At 50.4% G+C, this 24,798-nt stretch overlaps 1 long non-coding RNA gene across 1 annotated transcript; it reads right to left on the reverse strand.

Annotated features, from left to right (window-relative positions):
- Nucleotides 1-358: 358 nt before the first annotated feature.
- Nucleotides 359-2,536, reverse strand: LOC114709642. The gene is made up of 3 exons (XR_003736960.2): nucleotides 2,493-2,536; nucleotides 672-809; nucleotides 359-551 (listed from the first exon to the last, which is right to left on the reverse strand). It is a non-coding gene; the product is annotated as an uncharacterized LOC114709642 (long non-coding RNA).
- Nucleotides 2,537-24,798: the final 22,262 nt, after the last annotated feature.

The following is a 24,798-nucleotide window of genomic DNA, read 5'->3' on the forward strand; positions in this document are numbered from 1 at the left end:
GAGAGAGTTTTGGGGAGGTTTTTCTGTTTTGTATTTTTTATGACCATATATAATTTCGCATTTCTCCCCTCAGCCTCTGCCTCCTTGGCTCCCAGATGTGTCCCACATTGAAGAATTATCTCTCCTCCCTAGAGTGAAATAAATGCAATCAATATGAGTATTGCTCTCAGGGCCTTGAAATATTACATTAATGTTCCATGTGGTGACATTTTAGCTGGAATTTTCAAATACATTATGATGGTTCAAATTAATATTTATCAGATCAGCTTTTATATTTTGCAAAAGAGAGAGAGGGAGAGAGGGAGAGAGGGAGAAGAGGAAAGACAGAGAGAGCATTATTAAAATACAAAATGCAGATGAAGTCTAAAATCGATGGTCCATTTTCCCAGCACTTTCCAGGGGCTGTCTTTAGCTTTCTGGGTTTGTTTTAAAATTTATTGGTGTTCCAGAGAAATCTATTGGGCTCCCACAGCCCCCTGGCCGGCATCTCCTCTCCATTCCCTCTTGCAGGCTTGGGTCCTTTCCTTTTCTGTCTTTCTCTCTTTATTATCCTGAAATGTAAATTACGACATTAGCCCAGTCCTTATTTTTTTTTTTAAACTCTCCGATGATTAAATCTGCTACACGACATCTTTGTCCTTTCTATAAATTAAATCATCTTGGCTTTGTACCTTCAGCTTGGGCGGGTGCCACATGGGTGTTGAGGCAGCAGGCCTCTGAATGGGAGGTCTGGGGGTCTTGTCCCCTTAGGAACAAGCACTGGGGGCGTTCCGTGGGACAGGGAAGATTTCTCCCAGCTCCTGGTTTCTCTGTAAATAAGAGGGAGGAAGAATAACAACATTTCACTTTATTTCAGTCACTTCCAAACTGATGACTCTGTGAAGTGGAAAATCTAGGCAGATTAATGGTTCAATTCTCTCTTTTCTTTTGCTCCCCCATCCCTGCCTCCTGTTATTTTTTTCCTTCCCTAGTCTTGTCCTATATTTTCCCCCTTTTCAAATTGCATTAAAAATAATTAATGGAGACCATCAAGATGGCTCAGCAGGTAAAGTGTTTGCCATGCAAGCTGGACACCATGAGTTCGATCCCCAGAACCTGCGTAAAGGCTGAAAGAGAGAACTGACTCCGCAAAGTTGCCCTGTGACCATAGAAAGGTGATGTCACACACGTGCCCATACACATCACACACATGCCCACACACATCACACACATGCCCACACACATCACACACATGCCCATACACATCACACACATGCCCATACACATCACACACTTGCCCACACACATCACACACTTGCCCATACACATCACACACATGGCCATACACATCACACACACGTAATTTTTTAAATTAAAAAATATAATCCGGTATCTTTGGGGACAATGTGCTCCCTGGGAGACACTCCCCACCCTCACCCACAGCGTCTCTGCCCAGGAGCCGCGCTAACAGTGTCCACCTCACCCCTAACTTTTTGTCTTTGTAGTTTTTTAAGTCTTCCTCCTTTGAGTTCTGGGTGAGAGACTGGATTGGAATGAGTGCATTTTTGTCAGGTGCACAAAGCTGCACGCACACAAGCGCAGCTCACACGCGCCAGCTCCACAAATGCAGCCACCGTAGGACTGACTACAGAAAGCGAGCCACCCTCCCGATTTCCCTCTGTTGCTGATCTGGCCAAAAGAACGACAGGAAACTCAAAAAAGAAAAGGAGAAGGGATCGATTATTCGACCTGTACTTGAACCCGACTGAAAGAGATAAAGCGGAATTTTCAATAGGTCCCCTGCCCTTTTCACCAGGAGGGAAAGAGGAGAAGAAAAACAAGAGATATTTATATGACAGCAGCTGCTGGAAATAGCATTTCAGAGCCATTAAAAAAAAAAAAAAGGCAAAACGAAACTCAATGGGAAAAAAAAGCAAGGGACTCCTCGCCTGCTCCCCAAAAGGCGAGGCAGGCAGTGAGCAAGCATCCCCGGCTGAAATGCATGCATGCCTCCTATAGATCTGTTTGAAATTATACTTGTCATTGAGGGGGAATTTATGCTTCTATTGATCTGCAAAAGGAAAATATTAAATGGTTTGGTTTTGATCTTACGATGACCCCAAGGTCAAGGGTAGTAGCAGATTAGTATTCATAGAATTCATCACGGAATTGCAGCCTGCATCCACTTTATGCAAACACGCTCCAAACATGCCTGGTGAAGCAGGCACCAAATGGCCAATGACAAGGAAAAAGCCAGCAGCCCTCCCTCCCACCCCGTGGGGCTCTCCTTCTCCCAGACCCTCGGGAGAAAAAGACAAAACCCGCTAAGGGGCCAGTGGATGTACAGATGACAGACACCCGAGGCTCTCATAGATTCGCACAAAAGGTGCGCTCGCTCCCAGATAGGGAGGGTCAGTGGGTCCAGAGTGCCGCAAATGGACACTATAACAAGCGGCTTGAAGAGCCAGAAACCCGAGCCCAAGGGGCCAGGCAAGCAGAAAGGGGTGTCGTACCTGGAGCAGGACATTACGGGAAGGGCAATGACAGACAGGCGCCTGCACACACACACACACACACACACACACACACACACACACACACGTGTGCTCACACTCAGCCAATGGGAGCCTGTGTTTCTCGAAGGGGGGAACGTGGAGAGCTCTCCAAGGGTGACATTGCCGTTGCTTCTATGACCACGCGCATCCTGAAAGCAAGATCCTGGTAACCGGGGGAAGCCTGGGCGGGCACTCTGCTTCCACAGGCCTTTCCCTTGTCCCCCTCTCAGGCCAGGGCCGCTGTGGTTGAGTGTGTGCCTCAAGAACACTCGTAGCTGGGTGTGCTGGTGCATGCCAATCATCCCAGCATTTGGGAGGTCGAGGCAGGAGGTCCAGGAGTTCAAGGTCAGCCTTGACTACACGACGGGTTTGAGGCCAGCCTGGGCTACGTGGGACCCTATTTCAGAGAAGGCAACAAGAACAAAAAAGAACCCCAAACAGAACAACCGCTAACCCCCCTGGAGCAGTGTGAAGCCCCGCCCCCCTCACATTCGGCTTACAAGTGCCCTCTTAGAGAGTCTGTCCCCAATGTGGGAACATTTGGTCAGTAACAGAGTTACTTGCCAATGCTCTAAAAATAACCCACCAAGTGTATCCCTGCAGTGGCAGGAATTCTGGCTGGCCCTTGTTCTACCGGCTGGTGGGGGGCTGGGAAGGGGATGAGCGCAGGCCTCGGAGGGTGGCTAACGTAATACCTTATTTACACCCTTATCTCCATTAACACTCATGGCAACCTTGTCCAGGCACGACTTGCTGTCTGCCCATAGGATAGATGAGCAAGCTGAGGCTCTGGTGTGTGTGTGTGTGTGTGTGTGTGTGTGTGTGTGTGTGTGTGTGTGTGTGTGTGTGAATGAGGCTCTGGTGTGTGTGTGTGTGTGTGTGTGTGTGTGTGTGTGTGTGTGTGTGTGAAGCTCCAACTCTGTCTGAGGCTGAAGTTGCCTTGCTCAACTGCCCTGCTCTAAATGGCTGCCATCTGATTTCACACTTTGGACAAATTACAGGATTGGTCTAGGGTGGGGAGGGAGAGGGGGTTAGCCTTAAGAGAGGGCGTGGAGACCATGGGGGAATCTGGGGGCTACAGAGGAGAGCTGAGGTGGTCCCAGCCCTGCCCCGTCACATCTGCTGAGGAGGCCAGCCTCCTGCCTGTTAATCATGCTTCATTTATATTAGCTTGACTCGATCTACTGTATATTTGAAGTGGATTTAATTTTAGATCACACGCTATGGAAGGGGTCCAGTTTGTTGTAAAGCACATTATGAACACTTTCCATAAGCTGAATATACATTTCTCAGGGACAGATATACGAGCAGCAGCCCCTGGGCTCCTGTCTGGGGGAGGGGGAGGGTCTCTCTCTCTCTCTCTCTCTCTCTCTCTCTCTCTCTCTCTCTCTCTCTCCCTGCTTCACATGGCCTTGAACGGACCCCTCGCTGTACTCTGCCCCTGGGAGGGTCCCAGATTTCCCCTACCCAGTATGTTGTTGTCATTGACCTTGAGAGGCGCGTACAAAGAGGGCAGAAACCTAGGCTGCAAAGTCCCAGGGCCGAGCCCCCCAGCTCTGCATCTGGCTTGTAGGAGGCCCAGGGCACACACTGAGATACACGAGAGGGCTGGATATGGACACAGAAAGGCTTTGGGCCTCCACCTTTCAACCTTGTGCCCCGATAGAGAAGACAGAACTCCAGCTGGTTGGCTTCCTAGTCAGTTGAGTATGGGCAGGCCTGACCTGCCCTTCCAAAATTCCCCAAACCTGGGCTGAGGCAGCTCTTTCCTGGAGATGGGCAATGGGCCTGAGTCTTGGTTCACTAGCTCTGTCCAAGGACATCAGAGCTAGAAGATTCTTCTTGAGGCAGCCTGGGATTCCAGACCCAAGAGAGGAAACTGAGGCTGGGGAAAGCGGACAGTCTCGGCTGGGTCACTGAGTGAGTTGGTAGGCGCCCACACCCTTAACTGCATCCCACTTTTCATTTCTCGTTTGTTCTCACATGCTGGCCCCGGCTTCTGGAGAACGTCTGCTTACATGTCAAGGGACAGGCCCACCACCAGACTGGGGAGTCACAGATTGGAGCCATGGACCCTGTACCCTAGCCCGGGGAGCATGGCATAGTATTTACATATGGACAGAGAAAGGTGAAGCTCGGGGCTGAAGCTCTTTACTTCCCTTCACCCCCAGATTGAATGGCCACCCCCATCCCCATCGCAGTGGCCCCCAGCATCCCTGAGATGCAGGCTTTCTTTCTCACCACGACCCTTCTCCACTCTCATCTTCTCTGTGACTGACCCGTCCCCTGGCAACCCCCTCTCCACTGGCTACTTCACTGCTCCCATTTCACGGGTCCACACAACCACCATGTCCCCAAGCTCACAGCTCAGGTTGCCTGTAAAGACCTTGCCATGCTGCCCACACAACACCAAAGAGGCCGGGTTTAGCCGAGCACGTGGCCTGGGGTACAGCTCGGAGCTAGAGTGATTGCCTATCCTGCCAGAGGCTGAGTTTCACGCCCTTCAGGTCCCAGATCTTCTTTGGACAAAGAAGCCTGCCAGGGAGCAGCCTTGCCCACTGCCCTCTCTACTTCTCCTTCTTTCCTCCCCCACCATTTCTTTAGCCCCATTTCCTGTTCTTTACCAGCCTCGTGCCGCGAAACAAACTTCTACCCCAGGACCTTTGCACAGCCGGATCCCTCTGCTTGGACCTCTGTTTGTCTCATTCTTCCCTGACCAGCTGTGCCTTAGCCCTTAGGCTCTGCGTTGGCACCCCAGGGAGACCTCTGTTCACACACACCCTTTCCACTCAAGCCTAGATCAAGTTCACGTGTGCTTTTTGGCCAGCCTACAGCCGTGGTGGTGGTGGTGTCCTTAGGCCCTCACTTCCCACACCCAGCAGGCAGAATCCTGCCTATGTGGCCCTGCCTTTGCTGGGACAGGTAGCTGCTGACACCTCCACCTCCAGTCCTCGCCCCATCCTCGCATCCGTCAGTTTCTCCTTCGACAGCACTGAGCACAATACGCCTGTCATCACCCCAGCCCTGCTGGCAGCCTTTCAGAAGTGGCATGCGACGCTGCTCTTATTCATTCTTAATTTAAGGTTTTGCAAGTTGTAATAACCCCTTCCCTCCAAATCACTGGGGACGGGGGCCTCGACGACAGCCTGGGGCAGGGGAGTTGATGGGTAATTGCAGCACACACACACTGCTGGGGTCTGGAGCAGACAATGGAAGCTGGGGCCCTGAGACCTGGCCTTGCTCGTTTCCCAGCATGCCTGGAGGGTGAGAACCAGGCTGGCACTGGGGCCCGGAATCACAGCCAGCTGTATCCTTTGTGGCTCCCCAGGAGAAAGGAAGATGAGAGGGCCGGTGGTCCCAGCCAGGGGACTTAGGTGGGGACAGATGCCCTAGAAAGTGGGGACAAAACCTTTTCCTTCAGTTCCTCCTGTGCAGCCCCAGCCACAGGCTGTTCCCCTCTTCTCTGCAACCAGAGATGACTTCCATGGGAGAGAGAACTGGGGAGTGTGGATGTGGGGCAGGCGGCATGTGAATGCTGGTCCTGGCTCTACAAGCTGTGTGACGTTAAACAAGCCCGCAACCTCTCTGAGCCTCAGTGTCTTCCTCTTCAGCAGTCCTGTTCTGCTAGTGCTTGCCCTGGGGTGGTCCTGGTATCGAAAGAAGGCATGCCTAGGTGTGTCTAACTGCTTCTGAAGAGACTATTCCCACCGGCGAAGTGGTCACCGAAGTCTCCATAACTGTCTGTTCAAGAAAGACACGCCCAGTTTGTGATGATAAGAGATAGGGGGTCCCTGCTCCTGCAGGACGGAGGGAGGGGCTTGAGGCACACATGTCTCTTCACTGAGAGCCTTTCCCTCTTTCCCTGGTACCAGAAGGCCTCAGTCTCCCTAGGCAGCAATCTCCCACACCAGCAACTAATCTCATTCCAGCTCACAAGAGAACATTGAGGGCTGGAGAGATGACTCATCGGTTAAGAGCACTGGCTACTCTTCCAGAGGTCCCGAGTTCAATTCTCAGCAACCACACGGCAGCTCACAACTGTCTATAACTCCTGTTCCAGGGATCCAGTTACTGCATACAGACATATGTGCAGGCAAAACACCAATGTATATAAAATAAACATAAATGAATTATTAAAAGAAAGAAAACGTTGGTTTTCTTGTTGATTTTCCCTTCTCTTCAGACTGTAGGGTTAGTGTACCTGGTGCTGACTCAGAGTAGGTGTTTGGCAAACATCAGCCCAATGAGTGAGTGAGTGGGTGGATGTGTGTGTGAGGTTCATGAAGGAAAGTGGGGGCAAAGGGCCTGTTGGGGAGGGACTCGGCTTGGAGACTCTCAGACCCTCCCTAGCTCTGTCCCGGGTGTGAGGACCAGTACACCTGTCATTTACCCACTTGCTCGGGCTTGCTCAGTGTCTTGTCCTAGTTGAGTCTTAGAGATGGACCTTTCCTGCCTCTCTGTAGACTCAGGGGCTGCGGATGGAGAGGGGGTGGGATTCTTTCTGAGTAGGGGTGAGTGGAGGGTGGTTTCCAGCAGGGGCTATGCCAGGCTCCAAGAGCCTCTCCTGTCTCAGTAGCCTCCACCCTGTACCTGCGGCCGAAGCATTTTAAGCAGATTTTGAGGGTGCTGTGACCTGTGCATAGAATCACAGGAGCCAGGGACATGTCGGCACTGCCCCCCGCCCCCCCCCATGTCCTGGTCCACTCATTTCCAGGTCACCAGATCTCTTACCAGGGCCCAATAATCTCTGGTGCCCAAGAAAGGTCAGGTTTGTTGTGGCCCATGCCAAGAGGCCTCTGAGCCAGGTCTGCCTGTCCCCGGGGTCAGGTGGGTGGCGTAGGACTTCCAGGGGCCCAAGGGTTACTAGGATATCAGTGCTGCCTGCTCTGCTCACACAGTCCCCAGCTGGGGGACACACTGAAGCAAGATTCTCCTTAGGGACTCCGAGAGGGAGGCGGAGGGAAAAAATAGATCTGACGGTGGCATTGATGCCGTCCAGTGTGCAGAGGCCGTGTGCTGGCTGCTGGTGTTCCGTGACAAGGGCAGAATCTGGGGCGCTAGGAGACGGAACACATGGGGGTGTTGTTGTGAAGAAGTGGGGTGCTAAGCCACCTCACCTGCACATGTGCAGGCAATGAGAGGGAGGGAGAGAATGTGGGGCCCAGGCGGGGTGGGGTGGGCTCTGTACACTGTGTCTAATGTAGTTTGGCCAACGCTTGATCATGTAGGTGGAAGCTTGGGGACAGAGCATCTAGAACTGCAGCCCTCCTCATGTGACCGTCCCCTTGTGTCTGTGGTCACATGTGCTGAGTGTGCATTGCGTCAGGAGGTGGAGGAGGGCAGGGCTCAGTTTCCCCCTCAACTGTCCCCTTGTCCTCCTTGATCGCTTGTCGACTTCTTACTGCCGGGCCACAAGTTGGCGTGGGGTCTGGTGGTGGGAGGCACGGGCCCTCATGAGGGGCAGGATCCCAGAGCTGTGAGCAACCACGGCCGAGGCTGGGCAGGCAGGGAAAGTGAGCCATAAAAGGGCTACTTCTCACTGCTGTTCACTTGACACTCTCTACCCAGAAGCCACCTGTTCCGCCATCCGTCACCCAAGGAAGACACAGCTTTCCTGAAACTAGGAATTGGACAGAGAGTCCTGGGAGGAGGTGTGTGTGGGGGGGAAACGCCTGCCTTGTACCACTTCCAGGGCCCCCCAGGCCCTCCCTGGGCAGGCTGGAGAGTCAGCTCTGGCCCCTGAGAGCTAAAATTAAACCACACCTCCAATCTGGCATTAACCTAGTACATTTGGGGGCCACGAGGGGACAAAAAAGTGGCCGCTTTGGTGGTAATAAAGGAACAGCTTGTGCCAAGAGCAAGGACAGGCACAGGGTAGGGGTGGTACGGGGGCTTGGGGGGGCTTGGGGGGCAGGCAGGGCGGCTGGGGCAGGGAGGGACCTGGCTCGGAGGCAGGTCTGGGGCTCTGCCCAGCGGTGGCACCCTGGCCAGTGCAGTTCCAGCCGTGCCCTGCCGTGCCCCGCCTCGGATGGCTTGTTAATTTCATCCTTTAGCCCGTTTATGGTGTTCCCAGTTGCTGTTGCTTTTATAAACAAGCATTTTGGTGACCTTCCCCTCCGGACATCAGCTCCACAAGAATCCCGAGCCCTGAACATTTATAAATAAGCCTTCTCTCAAGTTCCACAACAGGTGTGCCCTCCCCCCCGCCCCCCTCCCCTGTCCTGTCCGAAAACTGAACAGTTTCACCAAGCAAAGGGAAGCTGCTCTGGTCTTAAAGGGGTAACGGTGGAGTGGAGCCCACATGCAGCCTGTCTTAAAGGGGTAACAGTTGTGTGGGGGCCATGGGCATAAGGCTGAGAGGGATGCTGGCCTACCTCCTCCTCTACCTTCCCAGATTGGGGGTCCCAGAGGAGAAGGCCAGGCTGAAGGGTAAGTGACCCCTGAGTGCACTTCCCCCAGATGTCTGGCATTCCTATGGGAGTCAGACCTCACTGAAGGGAGTCCCCACTGAGACCCCATCCTGTCCCCTCTCCCCATCTGCTTCCCCCTCTGTACCTCCCTGGCAAAAGCCGGCCGCTTCGCACACATGTATTCAGCATGTGTTCATTTATTCTTTAGACATATCTGGAGACTCCTCTGCCTTGATACAGCCTGTGCTAGGGACGAAAGGCTGAGGGCTTAGCCTGCCCTCAAGAAGCACAGTGTGTGTGTGTGTGTTTGTGTGTGTGTGTGTGTGTTTGTGTTTGTGTTTGTGTGTGTGTGTCTGTGTTTATGTCTGTGTGTGTTTGTGTGTGTGTCTGTGTGTGTGTTTGTGTGTGTATGTGTGTGTTTGTGTCTGTGTGTGTGTGTGTGTGTGTTTGTGTGTGTGGTGGGCAGGGATTAGAGTAAAAACTAGAGATGTGTACACCCTGGGTGCCAGGGCTCATGGCCTAAGTGGGCAGGGCTGGTCCCAGGAACAGAGAAAGGCCTTTGCTCTCTGGACTAGGGGCTGAGCTTCCTGGGGACCTGGCTCTCAGGCTGAATCATCTCACAAAGGTGACACATTCCAGGCAAAGGAACTGACCGGCAAGAGAGCAGAGGCAAACAGCCCCTGCGAACATGGAAGATTTTTGATGCGGCTGGTGCTCAGGGCTTCAGAGTGGTTGGAAAGCGGGGCTCCATACCCACGATGGCATCCTGCCCTGGCAGCAGCGTCGGCTTACACTTAGGAGTCAGGACTAAGGGAAGAGAGGTTTACAAAGATCCTTCAGTGTTGGTAACATCAGATTGCTCGGCTGAAGGATGATGATGACGATGACGATGATGGTGATGATGATGATGACGGTGATGATGGTGGTGATGATGATGATGATGGTGGTGATGATGATGATGATGGCAGTGATGATGGTGGTGATGATGATGATGACGACGGTGATGATGGTGGTGACATCAGTGACTGGGAAAGAGGAATGAGAAGAGTGGGAGAGGTGATGATGATAGAATTGAAGATGGCTGTGCCATGTGGTGATGTGGATGTTGATAAAAATAGTGACGATGGTGATGGGATGGTGTCTGTGGTGATGATGGTGGTGGTGTGGTAGTGATGGTGGTGTCTGTGGTGGTGATGGTGGTGGTCTGTGGTGGTGATGGTGGTGGCTGTGGTGGTGATGGTGGTGTGCTGTGGTGGTGATGGTGGTGGCTATGGTGGTGATGGGATGGTGTCTGTGGTGGTGATGGTGGTGGCTGTGGTGGTGGTGATGGTGGTGGCTGTGGTGGTGATGGTGGTGGCTGTGGTGGCTGTGGTGGTGATGGTGGTGGCTATGGTGGTGATGGGATGGTGGCTTTGGTGGTGATGGTGGTGGCTGTGGTGGTGATGGTGGTGGCTGTGGTGTGGTGATGGTGGTGGTTGTGGTGGTGATGGTGGTGGCTGTGGTGGTGATGGTGGTGGTTGTGGTGGTGGTGGTGGTGGTGGCTGTGGTGGTGATGGTGGTGGCTGTGGTGGTGGTGGTGGTGGTGGCTGTGGTGGTGATGGTGGTGGCTGTGGTGGCTGTGGTGGTGATGCTGTGGTAGATGTAATGATGGTGGTGGGTTTGTGATAACACTTGTGAATTAAGTCTATTGATGGTGGTGAGGCTTGTGATTGTCCTGATGCTTGAGATCATGGTAGTGGTAATAGTGGTGATGATGATGACGCAGATCATGATTTTTTGGTGGTGGCAGTGGTGAGGATAGTAATGGTGATAGTGGGCAACAATGACAGTGATGATGGAGGTGGAGCTCACAGTGGCGGTTATGGTGGTGGTGATGGTGAACAGTGGTGTCTGTGATATGGAGGTGGAGTTCATGGCAATGGCTGTGTCTGCAATGATGACGGGGAAGCTTGTGGTGGTGGTGATGGTAACAGTGATGGCAATGGCAGCAATGGTCATAGTGGTTACTTTGCTACCTGTGAGTGAAGTCAATAGTGAAGCCGTTTGTCTGCTCATGGTGGCCAAGGGTATGGGGACGATCTTGACTGTGGCTGCCATAATAGAGATCAAATCAATCTCAGTGGCTCTAGGCAGGAAGGTGGAGGAGCCTGATCATGTCCACAATAGACTATCAAGGTCATGATTCAGTTCTTTTTTTTTGTTTGTTTGTTTTTCGAGACAGGGTTTCTCTGTGTAGCTTTGGTGCCTGTCCTGGATCTCACTCTGTAGACCAGGCTGGCCTTGAACTCACAGAGATCGGCCTGCCTCTGCCTCCCAAGTGCTGGGATTAAAGGTGTGCACCATCATCATCCGGCCATAATTCAGCTCTTAATGCCCTATGTGAGGATCAAGATGAGGATGGAAGCAAAAGACCCTGAGCCGGAAGGACTGGGTATGAGTAAACTGGGCCGGTCAGGGCTCTGGGTCTGGAAACGTGGGGGGGGGGGGGGGGGTCATTTGTCCAGCACCCAGCCTGGGTGCTAGGGTGACTGACTGTAGAGGATTAGTACGGGGCCCATACTCTCCCAGTGGACATGAGCCATGGCAATGCGAAGTCTTGGAAGTAGCCTGGGGTCTGACAGTAGCAGATGCACCTGGGAACTGAGGATTCCCATCCACCATTACAAGGACCTAAAAATTTCTAACCTCATTTAAGGAGATCTGTCCCCTCCCTTCTCTCTTTTTAAAATAATATTTTAAAATTTTTATTATTTTTGTGTGTCTGCGTCTTTTTGCCAGCTGCATGTATGTATGTATGTATGTATGTATGTATGTGCACCATGTATGTGCTTGGTGCCAGCAGAGGCCAGAAGGAGGCGTCAGATCCTCTGGAACTGGAACTACGGGTGGTTGTGATCCATTATGTGGGTGCTGGGACTTGAACCTGGGTCCTCTGCAAGACCAGCCAGTGCTCTTAACTCTGAGCCACCTCTCTGCTCCCTAAAACACATTTTGAGATAATAATAGAGCCACACTATTTCCTTCAACCCCTCCCATGTACACACACACACACACACACACACACACACACACACACACACACACACGCACACGCGCTCACTTCTCTTCCAGATGCTCTGAGTAGCTCAGGCTGGCTTCAAACCCATGATCCTTCTGCCTCCCAGCTGTTTTGATCACAGCTGGCTCTGGAATGGTGCAGGTCCTCAAGCAGCCCCAGACGGTCACCACGGTCACCCCTCTTCTCCGGGTGCCTTGGCAACCTCAGTGCTGCAGCACTTGCAGTTGTCTGTCTTGCCACAGAGACGGATCCTGAGCTTGCCATGGTCAGGAACCTCCTCTGACCTCTAGATCCAGGTACTTAGCCTGTGTCATAGGTGCCCGGAAAATGCCAGATGTGTTGATTTATTCGGGTTACTGGCTGATTCAGGGGCCTTTTGCCGCCCCTGAGGCTCTCCAGGGCATAGGCTGGCGCTCTCTGGTGGGCATAGGCTGAGTCCCAGAGGAGAAAGAAGACAGAAAGGGGTGGACCTGGCTCCATCGCCAGTTTAGGGTGGCGAGAGCGGGGAATTGACTTTGGAAAGGCAGCAGCCTTGTGGCTACTGTGGATAAAGTCCTCCTTCTTTCAAAACATGAAACAAGTTTTATTTTGGCGTGTGAGTACTTTGCCTTCATGTAAGTCTGTGTACAGTGCCCACAGAGGATGGAAGAGGGCATCAGATCCTTTGGAACTAGACCTACAGACGGTTGTAAACTGCCAAATGGGTGCTGGGAACTGAACCTGAGTCCTCTGGAAGAACAACCAGTGCTCTTAACCACTGAGGCATCTCTCCAAACCTGATTAAGACCCTTGTAAAGCTTCAACTGTCTGTCCCAAGAGGTGGCCAGCAGTGGACCCCGAATTCAATGGCAACAGACGACACTGGCCACACTCACACTTGGCTTGTCTCTTCCTTGTGGGCTGGGGCCTGAAGCGTGATCCTAATTAGTCTTTACAATAAAAATCTGGAGTCAGATGTTGAGGGTGAAAGCTGAAAGATCAGAGAAGCAGAGCAGCAGCCACTGGAAACTTCTTAACTCTACGAATCCTCAGACCGAATGGGGGCTGAGACCCTGGCTCCACCTCCATAGTGCTGGGATTATGGGCACACACCACCACCGCCCAGCTCTGTTTCTCTTTTAGACTGGTTCAATCTCCTGTAGCCCAGGGTGGCCTTGAACTCCTGATCTTCCTGCTTCCTTCTCCCACATGCTGGGATTAAAGGTGTGTGCCGCCACAGCCTGGCCTCTATGGCTAACTAGTGGCTAGCTCCGACCTCTGACCTCCAGGCAAGCTTTATTTGTCAGAACACAAAACATGCAACAGGGCTCTCTCTTGAATTTGACACGGCAAAGCCGGTTGGAGGTATGGGCTACATTTTGGCCAGTAGGCCGGGGAGTCTCAGTGGGCCCTTCAGGGATTGTAGGCACTCCGGAATGAAAAACTGCCCCTCTACAGCTGGGTGGTTAGATTAGAGTCTTCCACGCTTTTCCACCTCTAGAGAGATGCTGATCAGTGTGGTCATTCTCTCTCCACCCTCAAGAAGAAAAGGGATAAAAATACAAATTCAGGTTAAGAGTGTAGTTCAGGGGTAGAATGTGTGTGTGTGTGTCCTTGGGTTCAATACAAATATGCAGCATTATTAGTGATGCCATTGAAATAGGGTCCGCAGGGGCAGGGGAGTAGCTCCATCAGTAAAAGGCTTGCTGTGCAGTGTGAGGACCTGGGTTCCCGGAGCCTGGTGTGGTGGGGAGGCAGAGACAGGAGGATTCCTGGGTCTTCAGACCAGCATTTCTAATGTAATACGGATCCCAAGGCCAGTGGGAGAACTTGTCTCAAAAATAACCAAGGTTGTGGGCCAGCAGGAGGGCTCAGTCAGTAAAGGTGCTTGCTGCCAAGCCTGGTGATCTGAGTTCAATCTCTGGACAGAAAGAGGATGGACAAACATGGCTGGAGAAGAGCACTGGGTCTAGCAAGTTGTCATCTGAGCTCTAACACACGTGCTACGACATGCTTGAGTGCACGCGCGTGCGCGCGCACACACACACATGCACACGTGTACACACACACACACACACACACACACACACACACACACGCCCTGCTACCTTTGCTGGAGACCCACAAGGAGCAGAGTACTCTCATACCTGTGAGTGTCTGAGGCTCAGAACAATCTCAAGGGCAACAGAACAAAAATAATAGTAACGGCCATGCTACATTCTGGCTGCGTGCTCCACTGAGCTCAGAGCTCTGAAGTGTCCCTGCTTCCAGCCTTGGTCCACTGGGGCTGGCCACTGTGCCCAGCACTGTTCACCAAACAGCCCACAAAGGACACCCTCTGTCAATCAATGTGGAACTTAGACCCAGAGGCGGGAGGTGATGGTGGGGATCTCAACCAAGGTCTACCAAAGTCACCGTCACTCAGGAACTTACATGGTCAGCCAAGTACCATGTGGTATACATACATACATACATACATACATACATACATACATACATACACACATGTATAATGTAATATAACATATATATGTGTGCATATGTATGTATGTGTATGTGTGTATTTATGTATCTATCATCTATCTATACCTATCCATCTTCTATCTATCTATCTATCTATCTATCTATCTATCTATCTATCTATCTATCTATCTATCTATCTATCTACCTACCTATCATCTCTCTCTCTCTCTCTCTCTCTCTCTCTCTATCTATCTATCTATCTATCTATCTACCTATCTACCTATCTATCCCTCGCTAGTCGCTCTCTTTGTATCAAGTGGTTTTCAGGGCTCAGGACAGGAAATCCCTGTTCTCAAGGACCTTCCTCTGGCAGGTGGCAGGTTCAGGAGAAGCAGTAAAAAAGCCTGTCACTAACTGTAACATGAAGCAGTTCATTCTTGCATCTTCTTTAGTTTTGTGTGTACATGTGTCTGTATGTGTGTGTGTGGGGGGGAGTGTAGATGTGTGTATGAGTATGTGTGTATGTGAGCTTGTATGTATGTGTGTGTATGTGTGCATGTGTGTGTGTCTGTGTATGTATGTGTATATATGTATCTGTCTGTATGTGTATGAGCCGCTACAGTGTGTATGCATGAGTGTATTGCATGCGTGTGTATGTATGTGTGTGTGTGTGTGTGTGTGCTTTCATACCTAGAGGCCAGAGGACAACCTCGGGTGTCATTTCTCAGTCTTCCTCTGCATGTGTCTTTCAAGATAGATTCTGTCATCGACCTGGAGCTCACCAGGTAGGCGAGGCTGGCCAGCAGGTCCCAGGGATCCGCCCATCTCCATCTCCCCAGTGCTGGGATTACTATGAAGCGAAGTCCTTCAGATACTGGACTACAGGCTTTTCCCTCATATAGCTAGACAGGAAAGGACCCATACTACATGGGGGCATGGGACAAAGCTCTCTAGGGCACTGCCTGGATGATTCCCAGACTGATGCCACTATGAACTAACGCCAGCAGAGTTTCAACGCAAGTTTTGGCAAGAGTGAATCTATCGAAAATGGGATAGCCACACCTGGATACAAAATCAGAAACATTCAGAAGACTGCAACCAATCCAGCATCCAACAGTGCAGTTTTAAATTTTGACTGAGGGGCTGGGCATGTAGCTGGATAGAATGCCTCACACACACGAGACCCTGGGTTCCGTTCCCAGCACTACATAAACCAAACATGGTGATGAACACATGCCTGGAATCCTAGCACTTGGAAGGTGGAGGCAGAGGATCAGGAGTTCAAACACGTTCCTGACTATATAGTGATTTTGAGGCCAGCATGGACCACATGAGACCCTCAAAAATAAATGTTGGTTGAACAAGTAAGTGAATCAATAGTTTCTGGCGAGGCTGGATTTCTTGAGGTTGGAGGTCACTGATGCAGAGGGAAGAACAGAAGGGGTTTTAGGTCGGATGTAGCAGTATAAACTCAGGTTTAGATGGATGAGTACAGGAAGCATCACAGATGTGCTGTACGTGTAGGTTGTAGCATCTGTTGTAGGGCTGTGTAGCAGACACCCTGGTCGCCACAACCATCCCTCGTCATATCTTAGTTTCAAATTCCATTGCCTGAAAAATAGAGAAATGACAAGTTCTAGGTCCTGAGCAGAGAACAGATGAGACCGGGCAGCACACTTGACAGGCCAGGACTTGCCCGATGGATACAGGAATCATGCATCCATGCATCCATGTACCCTGCCGGAGCACTGCCTGACCCAAGCTGGAACAGTTTCGATGGAAAAGTGGTGTCTTATTTAAAAATCATTCCAAAATAAAGAGTATTTTTCAAAATACTCTAAATCCAGTGAAAGTTGCCCATGACTCCTTAACATTTTCAAAGCCATGAAAAATAAGAAACCCAGAAATGATCACACCAGAGGATACAGAGGAGCCGTGAAAACAAGATAGGTCTTATATAGTTCAGGCTAGCCTCCAATGAGCCTATGCTGACCTTGAACTCCTGATTCTGCACCTCCACCCTGAGTGCTAGGATTCTAGGCATGTGCCCCTGTGCCAGGCTCAATGTGGTGTGCCGGGTTAGATCCTGAGACAGGACCTAATACAAAATGCAAAAATAAACAAACACAAACCTGTAGACGACACAGTGGGATACATAGAGGAAAAGAGGTGAATTTTTCTTCCAAAATAATTTTCAGCAATACATGTAGAGACACCCAAGAAGAGGTGGAGTTTAGTCTGCCACCCCAAGGGTGAGCTGTACCCTCTGACCTGCTACCAACGAGGAGGGACTTAGCGACTCTGCCATTGCTGATGGAGAACCACAGCAGCGCCACAGGACCGAGCCTCGGGCCCATGTTACTGGTGATGTCACCGAAACAGTGGATGATGCAGTGAGGAGGGACGTTCACCTTTGTGATCCAATCTGATCATGAGACAGAAGCAGCCAAACCCAGACCGGGAACATTCTCTATGACGTCTGGCTAAGACTCCTCAAGAATGTCAAGGTCATGGGTCTAGTTTCCTTTCTGATAAAACACATGAGCCAAAAGCAGCTTGGGGAGGAGCGTTTATTTGGTTTACACTTCCAAGTCGGAATCTGTCATTGAGGGAAGTCAGGGCAAAAACTCTAGGCAGGAACCTGAAGGCACACTGCTTGCTGGCTTGTTCTCTGGATCATGCTTAACTTTTCTTTTTTTCTTTTTCTTTGATATAGGGTTTCTCTGTGTATCTCTAGCTGACCTTGAACTTATTATGTAGACCAAGCTGGTCTCGAATTCATAGAGCTCCATCTGCTTCAGCCTCCTGGTGCTGGGATTAAAGGTGTGCACCCAACACCTTGCCCAGCTAGCTTTCTTATACAACCTGAGACCACCTGCCTAGGGATGGTGCTGCCCACAGTGAGCTGGGCTCTCCTGCAGCAATTAATAATCAAGACAATGCCACACACACATGACCCACAGGTCAACGTGACCTTGGCAATTCATTGAGATTTTCTCTTCCCAGGGGACTCTAGCTTGTGTCGACAATAGAAAACAGCACACTCATGAACAATGAGAAGAGCCTGAGACATTCTCACAGACCAGGGAACACTGGGCAGCCGTGACAGCTAAACACAATGTGATGCTCCACATTAGATCTGGGGAGAGGAAGAGGAAATGAATGGAAAAACTAGTTAATCTCCCAAGTTTGGAGCTAGTTTGCAGTGACATGTCAGGGTCAGTTTCTGGGGTTTTGACAAATGTGTGGTGACATGTGACAGGGGCAGCAGGGAACACTGGGTTGGGTTGTGTGGGAATTATCTGTACTATTTTTGAAACTTTTCTGTAAATTAAAATTGTCCCAAAATGAAAAGTTTATTTTTAAAGAAATGTCCTAAATCCAATAAAAGTTACCAGGCAAGCAAAGGAGGAAAACATGACCCATATCTAGGAGGAAAACCAATCAATAGAGAAAGACCCAGAAATGTCACAAATGGTAGCGTTAGCAGACGCGGACACCAGCATCATGCCCTTCATTTTCAGGAGGATGGAGGAAGTTCATGACAGGGCAAAAGAGATAGAAATGGTAAGACATCCAGCACCAGCCTTTGGACTCCACATACCTACGTATGCATATAAACCCACATATGCATACAAACCTGCATGCACACGTGACCTCTACCCCGCCACACAATTGTGTGTGTGTGTTAAACACCAAGACTAGGGCTGGAGAGATTAGCTCAGTAAATAAAATGTTTGCTGCCCAAGCATGAGAATCTAAGTGTGGTCCCTCGGCACCGTGTAAAAGGACAGTTGTGGTGATGTGACCTTGTAATCCTAGTGCTGAAGAGGTGGAGACGGCAGGGCCCTTGATACTAACTACTTAGCTCTCTGACTGAATCTGAGTTCATAAGAAAAAAAAAAAAAACCTGTCTCAAAAAATAAGGTGGAGAGTGATTGAGAAAGACACGTGATGTTGACCTCTGGTTTCCACGTGTGTATGCACAAACATCTACACCCATACAATACACATTTCGATTCATTAATTTAAAACAATAACAACAGGGCCTGGATCTGCTGCTCTGAGGTGGAGAATGTGTCTAGCATGTGTACAATCTGGCTTCCCTCTCCAGCACTGAAATAAAAAAGAACCAATTAAGATTTCAGGGGATGTATGGAGTCAACATTTGGAATGACATGCATACTGGATGGATTAGCAACTGGTTAACAGCACAGAAGGAAATATCAGAAACCTTAAAACCACAGTGACTAAAAGAAACTAAAACATGCTGAAAGACAAAGGGCTGGAGCCATGGCTCAGGAGGTAAGAGCACCCACTCTCGGAAGCACAAAGACCTGGGTTTGAATCCCCAGAACCCTGGGACTGGAGATGGGTCAGCTGTCAGAGCGTTTACCGCAGTGTGATTTCCAACAGTCATGTTCAATGGCTCACGACTCTTCTGGACTTCTTATGTACAGACACAGAGTCACACACACACACACACACACACACACACACACACACACACACACAGAGATACACACACAGAGACATACATATACACAGACACAGACACACAGATACACACAGACACACACACACAGAGACACACACACAGATACACACACAGACACACACACACACAAGGACACATACACACAGAGACACACAGATACATACACACAGACATAGACACAAAATTAAAAAATAACATAATAAAAAGAAATCTTTCTAAGAAGCCAGGCTTGGCTGTGCATGTCTGTAATCCAATGTCGGAGGTGGAAAGAGGGGATCCCAGGAGTTCACTGGCCAACCAGGCTTGTCAGCCCCCCTCCCCCACAAGCTCTGGTTTGGTGAGAGGCGCTGGCTGTCTCAAGGCATCAAGGCAGAGAGCGATGGGAGGATACACCAAGTCCTTCCCTGACCTCCATATGAGCACACACAGGCAAAGGCACCACACAGGCACCGGTACCACCTTCCCCAAAACAGCAGCAGCAACAGCAGCAGCAGCAACAGCCCATAAAATGTACCAGGGTTCCAGCAACCCACAGGACAGCTTCAGGGGTCTCCCACATGCATAACTGGAATTCTAGATGGAAGGTGAGGTAGAAAACATATTTAAAGAAGTAATAGTGAGTCTGGAGGCCAGCCTGGCTAAGAGGACTTTCTGCTTAAAAAACACCAGGAGGAGGAGGGGAGGAAGAAGAGGAAGAGGAGAAGGAGGGGAGGAAGAGGAAGAGGAGGGAGGGGAGGAGGAGGAGAAGGAGGAGTAAGAGGAGGAGGAGAAAAAGGAGGAAGAGGAGGAGGAGGAGAAAAAGGAGGGGAGGAAGAGGAAGAGGAGGAAGGGGAGGAAGAGGAAAAGGAGGAAGAGGAGGAAGAGGAAGAAGAGGAGGAAGAAGAGGAGAAGGAAAAGGAGGAGGGAGAGGAGGAGGAGGAAGAGGAGGAAGAGGAAGAGGAAGCAGCAGGAGCAGCAACTGGGGAAGATATTTTAGTGAAGTTCTTGCCGTGCAAGCATGAGGACCCCAGTTCAATCCCCAGCACCTACTTTAAAAAGTGGTGTAGCCAGGCCTAGTGGCACACCTTTAGTCCCAGCCTTGGGGAGGCAGAGGCAGGCAGATCTCTGGGAGTTCGAGGCCAGCCTAGAATACATAGTGAGTTCCAGGACAGTCAGATATAGTAAGACCCTGTCTCAAAAACAACCACAGTAACAAAAAAACCAAACTGAAACCAACCAACCAAAAACAAAACCAGTGTCATATAGGCCGGGGGAGGCAGAGACAGGTAGATCCCTGGAGCTTATTGGCCAGCAAGTCTAGTCTAATTGGTGAGGCCCAGGTTCCAGGGAGAGACCAGCCTCAGAAAAGCAAAATGGGATGGTAACTGAGGAATAATACCCAAGACTGACCTCAGTCTTCCATGTACATGCATATACATGTACAAGAATGCCCAAACATAAATTCAGAATGCCCTCCCAAATTTAAAAAGAAAAAAAGAAAAAGAAAGAAACTCAAAGGCAGGAGGAAAGTGGCCCCTCCACCCCTGTTTTGTTGAAAATAGGAAGCTTAAATGAACTCCAAAGAGAAGAAATCTGAAGAAACGGACATTTGGACACACTGTACCCAAATGTCTGAAAGCTACATGTAGGAGGCCTTCCAAAGCCTGCTTAGGGAGCAGTGGTTGAAATTTGGATGTGAAAGATGCACATTTTGGACCCAGTGAACTTCTGTTTCCACCACGAAGCACTTGACAGCTGAGGCTTTTGACTTTGAACCAAATGACCTACCTCGTTGTTCTCAGTTTCCTGTTTTATTAAATCGGCGGTTCTCAATCTATGGGTTGTGACCTCTTCAGTGGTCAAACAACCCTTTCACAGGGTCACCTAAGACCATCAGAAAGAGCAGATATTTACATTACGACTCATAACTGTAGCAAAATTAGTTACGAAGTAGCAACGAAAATAATTTATGGTTGGGGGGTCACCACAACATGAGGAACTGTACTAAAGGGTCGCAGCATTAGGAAGGTTGAGAACCACTGTGTTCTGAAAATCCAGTTCCCTAATCTATTAAGTGAAATAACACATGGCATCTACCTCCTCATTTTAAAAAATATATAACTACATTTTATTTATTTTGGGTGTAGGTCTATGTGTATGCATATGTGTGGAGGTCAGAGGACAACTTGCAAATTCTTCTTTCCATCTTGTGGGTTCTGGGGGTTTAAACTCAGGTCTGAGCCATCTCTCCAGCTCTTCCTCAGCTTTGTGTGAGCCTTGGGGCCAGAATACACAGAAAGATGCGTCCGGTGCCCAGAACACAGGACAATAGTTGGTACAGGCCCCCTAACTACTCACTCACCCTTCAGTCTGTCCAAGGAGGAGAGACAAGTGTGGCCCCAGGAGTGGGGCATGGGGGCCAGAGGTGCTCAGGTTTGTTCTCTGCGCCATCATTCTGGGGAACCCCACGTGGGCCCAGATGAAAATTCTCCCATTTTTTGGACAGAGTGAGCAGTCATTGAAATCTAAGAAGTGCCTGCTGAGAAATGCCCCTGCTGTGAGCGCTGCTGGGTGGATTAGCTGGCTTTCCTTCTCCTCCATTGAGTGGAGTCACAAGCTAATAAATATTTCAGAATTGGCTGTATTCAATCCAGCCCTTGTCCCGTTTGACGTCTGTTCTCTCGGCTTTCAGAAGGAGACAGGTGCAAAGCATGAAAAGGGATTTAATTACTAAACATCCCCCCCCAACTTCTGATATGCAAACACACTCTAGGCTGTCCACATACCTACTGCACACGGTCACACACGCCTCATGAGCTCACTCATGTGCGGACAGTCCTGGGCGCACACAGATCCGTGACCTGATAGTGCTGACATGCCAAGTGCTGTCTCAGTGCAGGGTCGGGCTTCGTTTTGCATGCTGCTCACACTTCAAACATCAGCCACGCATAATCACCTGGCACGCAGTACATGTAGACACACTTGTGCCCCAGTATGATCACAGCAACCTTGGGTGTTAGTCCAGGCAGGTTTGCAGTGCCTGAGCCTGAGTATGTGTGTACATGTGCATTTATAACAATGCCACACAGACATACAAACACCTAATTCACCTGTGTATGTGTTTTTCCTGGCAAAGCAAAATTCCAAAGATCTTGTCATTGCCCGGCTGTGGTCACTTCTCACTGTGGGAGAAAATGAGTCATTAAAGGCCAGGCAGATACAAAGTGGGGATTTAGGATTTTCACCTTAAAAATGGCTTTCCTTCAGCCTTGCGAATGTGCTTATGGCACACCGATGCACACCTGGGCACAGACCTGTCGATCCATGTTGTTCTATGCTAAAAGTGTCTCTTTCCTTGTGTCCCAGAGACTGGCGTGCATTTCACAAAATGAATGTACCTCAGACTGTTGTGCACAGGCACACACACACACACACACACACACACACACACACACACACACGCCGCCAAACCCTTCTGCTGGGAACCTCAGGCTTTTTTCTCTGTGGGACCTTGAGGCCTTTCCTTTAGGTGGCTGGGGACTCAAAGACCTGACAAAGGTCTGCATATCCCACGATGTATAGCCAGTGTCTAGCCCTGAGGTGAGGAGGGGGGATCAAGCCTCTGGAGCCTTGTCAGTGGTGAGAGCTGGGTGCAGAGATGGTTGGGGGAGAGAGAGCAGGCAACAGTGGACAGACTTGCAGCTCCTCAGTTTCCTTAACCACCTTCAGGGTGGGCCACTGGCCTAGGGGTCCAGGCTACTTCACAGAAGTGCTGGGTACCCGTAGTCTGGACATGTGAGAAGCCTGGGCAGCTGGCATCTGATCTGTCCTCTCCTCACACCATGTTCATAATTGGCAGAAGACAACCAGCACCTTCTTGAGGTCAGGTGAGAGACCATGGAATTTATTTGTTCTGTACCAGGGGGCAATATTGAAGGGCCTTCTTCCCAGTGGCTTAGACTCAGCCCTTGGGAGCTAGCCTCAGCCTTCAGTTAAGGCAGAGCCCAATCATGAACTCCTTATTTTTTTATTTTTTCCAGGCAAAGCCATTGCAAACAGACAGGGTTTGGGAGGCTTTGAAATAACTAATCTTGGGAGGCTTTCAAGTAACCAATCAGTAGGCCCTATGGAAATGTATGCAAATGAAAGATGCAAATCAGCGCTGAGTCTTTTTGCATCTGCAACCAGCAGGGACCACCTGCCCTGGTGATCTCTTCTTCCCTTTGACAGGAAGGAGGGGAGCTTTGAGTCCTGCACTGCCAGGTCATTTCCCATCCCCAAGCTCTCTATGAACTACCAGTCCCTGCAGGCTTTCGTGCTTGGGAGTGAGGGAGTCCTCCTTACCTGCCCCAGCCTCAGCTAGCTTTGTATACACTCACAGTGAGCTCCTCTCTCTCACACTCACGTTCAGCCTGACACACACTCATTCATACAGGAATGATCACACACCTATCCATTACCTGCACAGTCATTTACACAGTTGTTGGCATTCCCGACCTTTGCATGTGCTTGGAGACTTATTGTACACACTCAGCATGGTGCACACATTCTGACACACATATATGCATCCATACCCTCATATTTGCACATTCATTCATATACATTTTCACCCTTACACATAGCTCTTTGTACACCCCCACACAAAACATGCCTGTGCACACTTATCCCCGACTGAGGAAGAGCCTGTGTATTTGTGTCTCATCCAGGTCCCTAGGAGAGGCAAGAGGTCAGGCTTAGTGTCCCGAGAAAGCCCTCTTCCTGAAGGCTGCCCCAGGGGACTGTGGTCAGATCCTGGCCTAGTTCACTGTGGGCTTTCCTGACGGAGGGGGGCCCACCACAGCAGCCTGCCAGCCTCTAGGCTAGGCAGGAGGTACTCTGGGATAATGCCTCCCTCAGGAAGCAGTAATTGAGGGGTAGTGAGTTAGATAATCAACATCGCCAGGGAGTGGGGATGTGCCTGGGTTGCCTTTGTTCCTAGAATGAGCACATCTCACTGCCACGCGGTGCTGGGGAAGTAAGGGAGGGGACCCAGTCAGGCTGGGAGCAGGAATTCCCTTACCCCTCCCTTATCAGCCGTCTGGTCACACCCACAACAGGGTAAGCTGGCCACCATCAGACTGCCAGCCCACCAACGGGGAGGTTCTTGGAGCCCGTTCCACGCTGGAGGGGCCTGAGAACTGCCTGGCTATGCTATTGCTGTCTTCTCCTCCAGTGTGTGGCAGAGGTTTCAAAGAGCTCAGGAATGAGGTGGACCTGAGTTCAAATCTTGCCTCCTCTACATTATCTGTATAAACTCTTTGAGCCTCGACTGTCTCCTGTGACCCTTCCTGCAGGTGAGATACCCCATGTGAGGTTCACCACACACCAATAACTGTATTTGCTCACTCAATGACCTTGGACCCTATGCCAAGGCCAGGTGGAGAACCCTTCTGTATAGCCTCACCAAGTCTTCCTACCAACTTCATGAGGTCAGGCCTCTCTGGCCATTATTCTTCCTATTTATAGATGACTGAACTCAGGCATGGGGCAGTCACCCAAATGCCTGGGGTTGTGCTCTGGGAAGAGGCAGATCTTGAGTTTGAACCCAGATCTCATGGGGGGATTGACCCATGTGTCCAAGGCTGCATGATCTCTCACCACCCCAAAATGAAATTATGGCAGTGGCATGTAAGTGAGCAGCCACCCTTTCCGGTATCTCTTGGACCCCACAGTCCTCTCCAGACATGCTACCATAGGCCTCCGTGCCTACTCTGGGCTCCCTCACACCTGAGCACTGCTCTCCATCAGGGCTCTGGGTGGGGTGGGGTGGGGCTGGGCGTCAGTTTCCATACAGACTTCCCACATGATCTGACTGCCTTCTTAGGCCTTGGTGGTGGG

The sequence above is a fragment of the Peromyscus leucopus genome, chromosome 2, assembly GCF_004664715.2.
Source record: "Peromyscus leucopus breed LL Stock chromosome 2, UCI_PerLeu_2.1, whole genome shotgun sequence".
NCBI classification, from domain to species: Eukaryota; Metazoa; Chordata; class Mammalia; order Rodentia; family Cricetidae; genus Peromyscus; species Peromyscus leucopus.